General features: G+C 46.4%; 2 pseudogenes; one reads left to right on the forward strand and one right to left on the reverse strand.

Annotated features, from left to right (window-relative positions):
- Nucleotides 1–896, forward strand: part of LOC103210445 — a 2,920-nt pseudogene extending 2,024 nt beyond the window's left edge.
- A 2,456-nt stretch (nt 897–3,352) lies between these two features.
- LOC122151601 lies at nt 3,353–4,250 on the reverse strand (annotated as a pseudogene).
- Nucleotides 4,251–7,199: the final 2,949 nt, after the last annotated feature.

Raw genomic sequence — 7,199 nt, forward strand, 5'->3', positions numbered from 1 at the left:
TCCTGGAAAAATATGTAATGGGTTTTAGGGAACTTTCGAAGGTAGATTGTCCTGTGTGAAGTCTTGATGCCAAGCGGCAGTATTGGCACGAAAGAGGGATCGTGTATTTGCTGCTTGCTGTTGAGCCAGTTGTGACTCACGGAAGCCCATGAGTGCAATGAAGGACTACTCCATAGGGTCTTCTTGGCTGTAATCTAATGGGAGCAGATAGCTAGGCTTTCTTCTGTGGTACTGCTGGATGGGATCGAACCATCAACCTTTAGGTTAGCAGTCGAGTACAAACGGTCTGTCCCACTCAGGGACCTGACACAACTGCATACATAAGTCAAAACTCACAGAACTGTACACTGAATAAATATGCATTTTACTTTATGTAAATTATACCTCAACAATCCATCCTTAAACAAAATCGTTTACATAACTCTAAATATATCCATGATAAATAAGAGTAAATAGACGCTTTTGCAGAATTTTTACCTATGCCAATTTATTAAACTCAAGACATCATTAATTAATAGACACATAGGTATTTTTGGTTTCATTCTGTCAGTCAGTGTCCAGGAAGGAAAAAGAATCCACTTAGAGGGCATGTTGAGGCAACACAGAGTTTTGCCCAGGGCTGAAGGAACAGAGGGGAGGTGGGTTTCATGGAGCCCAATAGCCAGGCCCACCAGCAGGAGCAGAGACGCAGCCCCTGAAAGAGGACATCTGAGCACCGCCAGAGAGGACGGACACCCTGGTCTCTTTCTCCCCTTTGGTAGTCACCCTCTGCTCAAACCCACCCAAAGTAGAGTAGGCTGGGGAGTCTGAAATAGCCCACCTGTGTCCACAGCACAGGGGGTGACAGGCGGGCCCTGGTCCACCGGCTCACAGGAAATGATGGGCAGAGCTCTTAAGAGGGAAAATTGCTGCCCACTGTCTTGGTTTCCTAGAGTGGCTGTAACAGAAGCACCACACATGGGTGGCTTTAAGCAACAGCTAGTTATCTCCTCACTGCTTAGGAGCCTAGGAGTCTGCATTCAGGACGCCGGCTCTGTTGTTAATGCCGTGGAGTCAGTTCCAACACAAAGCAGCCCTGTGCACCACAGAACAAAACATTGCCAAATCGTGTGCCATCCTTACAGTCATAGCTGTGCTTCAGCCCATCATTTCAGCTACTGTGTCCATCCATCACATCGAGGGTCTTCCTCTTTTTCTCTGACCCTCTATGTTAACAAACGTGATATTCTTCTCTAGGGAATGGTCCCTTCTAATAACATGACCGAAGTGCAAAAATCAAAACAAAACAAAAAACTCACTACCATCGAGTCAGATCTGATGCATACATAGTGACCCTCCTTGGGTTTCTGAGGTGGTATCACTACACATACTAAGGATGGATTGTTGAGGTATAATTTACATAAGGTAAAATGCATACTTATTCAGTGTACAGTTCTGTGAGTTTTGACTTATGTATGCAGTTGTGTCAGGTCCCTGAGTGGGACAGACCATTTGCACTCGACTGCTAACCTAAAGGCTGATGGTTCGATCCCATCCAGCAGTACCACAGAAGAAAGCCTAGCTATCTGCTCCCATTAGATTACAGCCAAGAAAATCCTATGGAGTAGTCCTTCATTGCACCCATGGGCTTCCGTGAGTCACAACTGGCTCAACAGCAAGCAGCAAATACACGATCCCTCTTTCGTGCCAATACTGCTGCTTGGCACACTATTAGATTGCCCAACCTTCCTTCCAAGGAGTGGCTGGTGGGTTTGAACCGCCAGCCTTCTGGTTAGCAGTCAAGTGCCTTAGGCACTGTGCCACCAGAGTTGAAGTTTCTCTCCACAGTTTTTAAAAAAAGCCATAGAGTTGACTCTGACTCATGGTGACACGTGGGCAGAGAAGACTACTCAGTGTTTTCATGGCTGTGACCTTTGGGAAGCAGATTGCAAAATCTTCCTTTTCTTGCCCTCTGAGTACGTAAACTTCAATTAAAATAAGTACAGACTTCTAAGGGATGGTGGTGCGAACGGCTAATGCACTCAGCTGCTAACCGAAAGGGTGGAGGTTTGAACACCCCCAGAGGCACCTCAGGAGAAAGTCTTGGCCATCTGCTTCTGACAACTCAGCCACTGAAAACCCGTGGACACAGTTCTACTGCAACACACAGAGAGTGCCATGAGTCAGGGTTGACTTGACAGCACATGGTTGAGTCTTCCTCCAATCCTGATGCCACATTCTTCATATAGTCCAATGTCTCAGTTTACTTGCTCAGCAGACAGACTGAATAAGTACAGTGAAAGGATACAACCCCAATGCATACCTTTCCCCTGATCCATTCGAATGACTGTCTCTTGGTCCATGTACAGGTTTCTCATGAGCACGATTAAGTGTTCTGGAGTTTGCATTCTTTGCAACATTATCTACAACTTGTTATGATCCACACAATCAAAATAAACACAGGTAAACATCTTTCCTTTATTCCCTGCTTTCAGCCAAGATCCATCTGACAACAATTATATCCTTCATTCCACATCCTCTTCTGAATCCAACTTGAATTTCTGGCTGTTCCCTGTTGATGTACTGCTGCAACCATTTTTAAATTATTTGCAGCAAAATTATACTTGGGTGTGATATCAGTGCCAGGAGGGACCACACCCTGGAGAGGGATATCATACTTGCTAAAGTAGAGGGTCAGTGATGAAAGGAAGACCCTCAGTGAGATGGAGTGCAACGGTGGCTGCAACAGCGAGCCTGTGAGGATGGCGCGGGCCCAGGCAGGGTTTGCTCTGTTGCGCATGGGGTCGCTATGAGTCAGAACCGAATCGAGGACACCTCACAGCCGCCCAAGGGAGAGTTCATCTTTCATTCATGACTCTGCACTGAGGGCCTGGCTGAGGGCTTAGCACGCTCTGAATAGGCATAAAACGTGAGCAATGACCAAACATGTAAATCAAGGTTGTACAAAGAGGTGGGTGTGGAAAACCCTAACCTCTCTTTGTCGTTGCTGTTCTTAGTTGTCATTCAGTCAAACCTGACTCATGGCTACCTGAGTGTGCACAGTACAACTGCGTCACACAGCTTTTGAACCTGTGATTGTTCAGAGGCAGATTGCCAGGGCTCCCTTCCAAGGTGCCTCTGCATGGTTTTGAACCACCAACCTTTGGACTAGTAGCTAAGCATGTGATCATTTGCGCCACCGGGAGACATCCATTGTATATTGTTGTACTTTGTTGTCATCAAGTTGCTCCAGCCTCATGGCGACCCGGCGTTTGTCGGAGTAGAACTGCTCCATGGCCTTCTCAGGGCTGTGATGATTAGGCAGCGCGCCGCCAGGCCTGTCTTCCGAGGCCCCGCTGTACGGTCGGAGAACTTATCTTCCTCTCCCACCGACGAAGAGCCTGAAGATACGGATGTCTCTGCTGATCAGCACAAATGGGCTGCAGGTGGGGAAACACGCAGCCACAAGCGTGGAGATTTTGAACAAGCTGACGTTTTTGTTCGCAAGGAGCGCCCTGTAAAACGCCAAGAAGGGAGAGAGGGAGGAGAGGGAGACGGAGCCGCTCACCAGCCCCAGGATCGTGTGGGTGGCCCTGGCCTCGGGGCAGGTTTTACAGGAGAGGTGCCTCTTCTGAGTGTGTTGGATTCTGTACGAAACGAACACCGTGGAGCCGCTAACCCAGACCATGAGTCCCAGAAACGTAAACTCAACGGAAGCAAGCAGGAGGGCGTAGAGTAATACGCCAGCTGACGGCTGAAAGACTCCAGTGCAGTGGTCAAAGTCACTTCCCGTGGAGGTGTTTGGGCCGTGCTTTGGCCCAGCCACACTAAGAGGAGTGGCAACGCGTAGCAGAAGGTTGAGGAGCCAGCAGATGCAGCAGGAGAGGACAGTATGCTCGGAAGCTCTGGCTTTGCGCTCGGACCCCCTGGGCATCTAGAGCTGACCGTGATGGCCTGGAACCCACTCAGGAGGCTGGTGGTGCAGAGGGAGGCCCCCCGGCCACTCGGTGATCGTAGAAAAGGAGTTTACAGCCCACATCATCAAGGGGATCTTTCAGCCCTAGAGCTGTCATGGCCTGAGGGACCCCCTGAGAGAGGAGAACCAAGGTGTTGGCCGAACACAGGTGGCTGAGAATCAGGTTGATGGGCTTTAGTTTGTGTCCAGCAAATAACAAGGTCAAGTGAAGACATACAAGTGAGGAATTCCCCAGGAGCCCAGCACCAGTCTGGAGGAGGATGATAATCCCAAACGCCAAGTCACTGGGAATCATCAGTCTATGTTTAATCAAAGCCCGAGAAACCTGAAAATAAAATAAAATAAAATAACACAGCCTGATTGTTATCTGATTCATTGGGAAGGAGAAAAGTTAACTCACGGCTCTATGAGAAGCCAGTTTCTGGAGACACCTTTGGGATTGATAGTAGCCTCTATTAACCATTCCAAGTCAACTTGTTGTTGGGTGCCATAAAGTCAGTTCCGACTCATAGCAACATATCCCATGGGGTTTCCTAGGTTGTAATCTTGATGGGATCAGATCACCAGGTCTCTTCTCCTGTGGAGCCACTTAGTGATTTTGAATCACTGACTTTTCTGACAACAGCCAGGCATTTAACCATCGCACCATCAAGTCTGAGACACACACACCTCTTAGACAAACACACCTCTCCTTCCCCTAGCAGGACAAGGTGGTTGTCCTTGTTAGCACATAACAGCTATTTTTTCTTTCCCCTGGCAGCAATGTGTGGAGGCCCAGTTCTGGAATGAAACCTGGGTTCTTTCATGCCACCAGAGTAACTAAATGCTCTTTGCCATGAGTGCTTTAGGGAAGGTGACCTCACTTGTGACAGAGTAGAACTCTGCTCTGTTGACTTCTCTGGGCTGTAATGTTTATGGTAGCAGATCACTGGACTGACCTTCTGGGGTGCTGCTGGGGTGCTCAAACAGCCCCTTAGGTTAGCCGTCCAGGGCAAATTCTTAGTGCCATCAAGCGGTTTAGGGGTGAATCTTGGTGACACCACAGGGTCTTTACGGAAGCAGACTGCCTCATCTTTTTTCTGTGGAGCAACTGGTGAGTTTGAACCACTGACCTTTTAGATAGCAACAAAATGCCTTCACCACTACACTACCAGAGCTCCTTGTTGCTGTTGTTGTTAGGTGACATCGAGTCATCTCCGAATCACAGTGACCCTATGTGCAGGAGAACACAACACTGCCCAGTTCTTGCCAGCCCCACAATCCTTGCTTTACCTGAGCCCATTGTTGTAGCCATTGTGTTAATCCATCTTGTTAAGGGCCTTCCCATTTTTCATTGACCCTCCACTGTACCAAACATGATATCCTTCTCCAGGGAATGGTCCCTTCTGACAACATGACCAAAATGTTGTTGTTGTTGTTGTTATGTGCTGTCGAGTTGGACCTTACTCATAGTGACCCCTCCTTGGGTTTCCAAGGCAGTATCACTACAGAAGTAGATTGCCCAACCTTCCTTTTGAGGAGTGGCTGGTGGGTTTGAACCGCTAGCCTTCTGGTTAGCAGTCAAGTGACTTAGGCACTATGCTACCAGAGCTCCTATGACCAAAGTAGGTGAGACAAAGTCTGGCCATTCTTGGTTCCAAGGAGCATTCCAGCTGCATTTCTTCCAGGACAAATTTGTTAGTTCTTTTAGTAGTCTATGGTACTTTCAGCATTCTTCACCAACACCACAACTCAAAAGTATCAGCTCTTCTTCAGTCTTCCTTATTCATTGTCCAGCTCCCACATGCATATGAGGTGATTGGTTTTTGTCAGGCACACTTTAGTCTTCAAGGAGATATCTTTGCTCTTTAGCACTTGAAAGAGGTCTTTTGCAGCACATTTGTCCAATGCTATGTGTTGTCTAATATCTTGACTGCTGTTTCCATTAGTGTTGATTATCGAAGCAAGTATTATGAAGTCTTTGACAACTTCAATCTTTTCTCCATTTATTGTGATACTGCTTATTGGTTCTGTTGTGAGGGTTTTTGTTTCCTTTGTATTGAGGTGTAATCCGTATTGCAGACTGTAGTCTTCAATCTTCATCAGTAAGTGCTTCATGTCATCCTCATTTTCAGCAAGAAAAGTTGTGTCATCAGCGTATCACAGGTTGTTAATGAGTTGTCCTCCAATCCTGATGCCATGTCTTATTCATATAGTCCAGCTTCTTAGATTAAGTGCTCAGCATACAGATTGAATAAGTATGGTGAAAGGATGCAACCCTGATGCACTCCCTTCTTGATTTTAAACCATACAGTGTCCCCTTGTTCTGTTCAAACAATAGCCTCCTGGTCAATGTACAGGTTCCTCATAAGTACAATTAAATATTTGGAATTCCCGTTCTTCTCAATGTTACCAAATATGACCCTGGGAAGAGGGATGCTGAGTCTGGAGTAACCAGGGAAGAAAAGAACAAAGGCATTCCTGGTCACCCAAGGGATCTTCAACCCTGTTCCCATTTCCCTATAGCATGATATTTCCCTCTTTGCTTAAGGAGACAGACATTTTAGAGAGATGATTCTCACTGTCTCCTTGAGTCTTGGTACTCAATAAACCTTTTGCTTTCTCTCTTTAACCTGTGGTGATCTTTGGCTGTTCACAACAGGGGGTAAGGACCTTTGTTTCCTACAACAATATGGGGTTGTTATGACTCAAAACTGACTTCATGACACCCTGAAACAATAAGGTCCATTATGCTTACAGAGACCAGAATATTAAAATCTCCACGAAATTTGTACCCAGACAATTAGTTCTACTCAATTTATTTTTTTCTTGAGCAATTACATTTTATCCATATCATATATACAGAAAAATACTGGTTAACTGCCCATATGAGCTCTCGTGGTACTGTTGTTAAGCACTGGGTTGCTAACCAAAAGATCGGTAGTTCCAACCCACCAGCTGCTCTGTGAAAGAAAGATGGAACAATCTGCTTTTGTAAAGATTGACAGCCTTGGAAACCCTATGGGGCGATTCTGTTCTGTGAGTCAACTTGATGGTAGTGGGTTTGGGGCATATTGAACCAGACAGAAATGTTGAACATTTCACGTGGGCTGCTGAGTTTGAGACCATCTAAAGAATAGATTTGATGCATTGAACACCAATGACCGAAAACCAGAGGAATTGTGGGATGACATCAAGAGCATCATCCATGAAGAAAGCAAGAGGTCACTAAAAAGACAACAAAAGAAGGGAAGACCAAAATGGA

Source organism: Orycteropus afer, unplaced genomic scaffold (genome assembly GCF_000298275.1).
Source record: "Orycteropus afer afer isolate SDZICR_OR568_19922 unplaced genomic scaffold, OryAfe1.0 scaffold00610, whole genome shotgun sequence".
Taxonomy (NCBI): Eukaryota; Metazoa; Chordata; class Mammalia; order Tubulidentata; family Orycteropodidae; genus Orycteropus; species Orycteropus afer.